Genomic DNA, 3,193 nt, shown 5'->3' on the forward strand with positions numbered 1-3,193 from the left:
AAAAACAAGTAAGATAACTTTAGATTAGGCGGCCATGGTGGGCCATGCCTATAATACTAGCACTCTTGGAAGCAGAGACAGGAGGGTTTCTTGAGCTCAGAAGAGACCAACCAGAGCAAGACTGAGACCCCAGCTCTACTGAAAATAGAAACATTAGACAACCATGCTGGCAGGCTCCTATAATTCCTGTTACTTCAGAGGCTGAAGCAGGAAGGAGGACCATTTGAACCCAGGAGTTTGAAGTTGCTGTGAGCTAGGCTGACACCATGGCACTCTACCCCTGGCTACAGAGTGAGATTCTCTCTCTCTCAAAAAAAAAAAAAAAAAAAGAACCGGGCTGCGCCTGTGGCTCAGTGAGTGGGGCGCCAGCCCCATATGCCGAGGGTGGCGGGTTCAAACCCAGCCCCGGCCAAACTGCAACAAAAAAATAGCCGGGCGTTGTGGCGGGCGCCTGTAGTCCCAGCTACTCGGGAGGCTGAGGCAGGAGAATCGCCTAAGCCCAAGAGTTAGAGGTTGCTGTGAGCCGTGTGACGCCACGGCACTCTACCCGAGGGCGGTACAGTGAGACTCTGTCTCTACAAAAAAAAAAAAAAAAAGAACCATATTGTATAAAATATATACTCAAATGATTCAGAAAAAATTTATACATACATACTTATGCATATATGAATATGTGTATATTCATATGAATGTGTGTATGTGTGTGTACTATAATATACACAGGGTGTCCATAAAGTTTGTGTACAATTTACTATGTTAAACTATTTTAAATTGCACACAAACTTCAAATACATATGAAGCATATTTAATATGCTTATAGTATGTGTGCATATATATATTTCCATATTACAAATTATTAATTTTTTTTGAGACAGAATCTCACTCTGTCACCTTTGGTAGAGTGCTGTGGCATCATAGCTCACAGCAACCTCAAACTCTTGGGCTCAAGAGATCTTCTTGTCTCAGTTTTTCATTTTTAGTAGATTTGGAGGTCTCACTCTTGCTTAGGATGGTCTCAAACTTGTGAACTCAAGCCATCCACCCCACCACCCCCGGCCTCCCAGAGTGCTAGGATTACATGCATGTGCCACCATGCCCAGCCTATCAATTATTAAATTATTTTGAATAAAGGTTATACAAGTGTGCTCTTTGTACTATTTATATGCATGCAACTTTTCTATAAATTTGAAATTTTTCCAAATTAAAAGCTTTTTTAAGGGTGGCACCTGTGGCTCAAAAGAGTGGGGCACTGGCCCCATATACCGCTGGCCAAAAACTGCAAAAAAAAAAAAAGTTTTTAAAAAAGTTACTCTAGGGTGGCGCCTGTGGCTCAGTGAGTAGGGCGCCGGCCCCATATGCCGAGGGTGGCGGGTTCAAACCCAGCCCCGGCCAAACTGCAATAAAAAAAAAAAAATAGCCGGGCGTTGTGGCGGGCGCCTGTAGTCCCAGCTTCTCGGGAGGCTGAGGCAAGAGAATCGCGTAAGCCCAAGAGTTAGAGGTTGCTGTGAGCCGTGTGATGCCACGGCACTCTACCCGAGGGCGGTACAGTGAGACTCTGTCTCTACAAAAAAAAAAAAAAAAAAAAAGTTACTCTACACACATTACTGGTGTACTTCAAATTGGTGCAACCATTTTGGAAAACTATTCAGAAGTATTCACTCAAGCCCTGCAACTGCCTAGCCCACTGCAGTTCAACCTCTGGGCATACTCCGAATAGAACAAGTGTTCATGTTAACCAAAAGACTTGGACCAGAATGTGCACAGCCTTTTGTTCTTTTTTTCTTTTTTTAAATATGGAATGCTTCACGAATTGACTTGTCCTCCTTGAGCAGGGGCCATGCTAACCTTCTCTGTATCGTTCCAATTTTAGCATATTTGCTGCCCAAGCAAAGACAGCAATTTGTTTTCAAAGCCCCAAATAGCAGAATGAATAAATGGTAGCAAATTCAGCCATTAAAAAGGGCAGTGTGGCTCGGCGCTTGTAGCTCAAGCGGCTAAGGCGCCAGCCACATACACCAGAACTGGCGGGTTCAAAGCCAGCCCAGGCCTGCCAAACAACAATGATGACTGCAACCAAAAAATAGCCGGGCATTGTGGTGGGCACCTATAGTCCCAGCTACTTGGGAGGCTGAGGAAAGAGAATCGCTTAAGTCCAGGAGTTGGAGGTTGATGTGAGCTGTGACGCCTCGGCACTCTACCCAGGGTGACAGCTTGAGGCTCTGTCTAAAAAAAAAAAAAAAATATATATATATATATGAATAGATGCAACACCACAGACAAACCTCAAAGGTATGATGCTGAGTGTAAAGAGTGAGGCATAGTGAGTGGGTATTATATGCAAACTTCATGTATTTCAAGTTTAAACACAGACCATGTTGCTCTGTGGTGATGGAGATCAGGATGTCGGTTGACTTTGGAGCATGGAAGACCAGGTGAGGTCTGGGGCTGGATCTGTTCTGGATCTGCATGTGGTTGGGTGTTACCTGGGTGCTTACATATAAAAACATGTATTAAGGCCTGGTGCCCATAGCTCAGTGGGTAGAGCACTGGCCACATGTACCAGGGGTGGTAGGTTTGAGCCTGGCCTGGGGCCTGCTCAACAACAAAAAAAATGGCCAAGCATTGTGGTGGGCGCCTGTAATCCCAACTACTCTGGAGGCTGAGGCAAGAGAATCACTTGAACCTGAGAGTTTGAGGTTGCTGTGAGCTGTGATGCTATAGCACTCTACTGAGGGCAACAAAGTGAGACTCTGTCTCAAAACAACAACAAAAAAAGACATGTATCAAGCTGTACACTTAAGTAAGATTTTTTCACCTTACTATGTATAATTTCTACTTAAACAAGTAATTATTTTTTTTTTTTTGTAGAGACAGAGTCTCACTTTACTGCCCTCGGTAGAGTGCCGTGGCATCACACGGCTCACAGCAACCTCCAGCTCTTGGGCTTACATGATTCTCTTGCCTCAGCCTCCCTAGTAGCTGGGACTACAGGCGTCTGCCACAACGCCCGGCTATTTTTTTGTTGCAGTTTGGCCGGGGCTGGGTTTGAACCCACCACCCTCGGTATATGGAGCCAGCGCCCTATTCACTGAGCCACAGGCGCCGCCCAAACAAGTAATTTTTTTTTGAGACAGTCTCACTCTGTCACCCTGGGTAGAATGCTGTTACATCATAGCTCACAGCAACCTCAAAC

The 3,193-nt window shown here is 45.1% G+C and overlaps 1 non-coding gene across 1 annotated transcript; it reads right to left on the reverse strand.

Moving 5' to 3' along the window:
* Positions 1-1,787: 1,787 nt before the first annotated feature.
* LOC128580034 (U6 spliceosomal RNA) lies at positions 1,788-1,890 on the reverse strand. The gene has a single exon (XR_008378395.1). It is a non-coding gene; the product is annotated as a U6 spliceosomal RNA (small nuclear RNA).
* Between the last annotated feature and the right edge of the window lie 1,303 nt (positions 1,891-3,193).

Source organism: Nycticebus coucang, chromosome 2 (assembly GCF_027406575.1).
Source record: "Nycticebus coucang isolate mNycCou1 chromosome 2, mNycCou1.pri, whole genome shotgun sequence".
Lineage (NCBI taxonomy): Eukaryota > Metazoa > Chordata > Mammalia > Primates > Lorisidae > Nycticebus > Nycticebus coucang.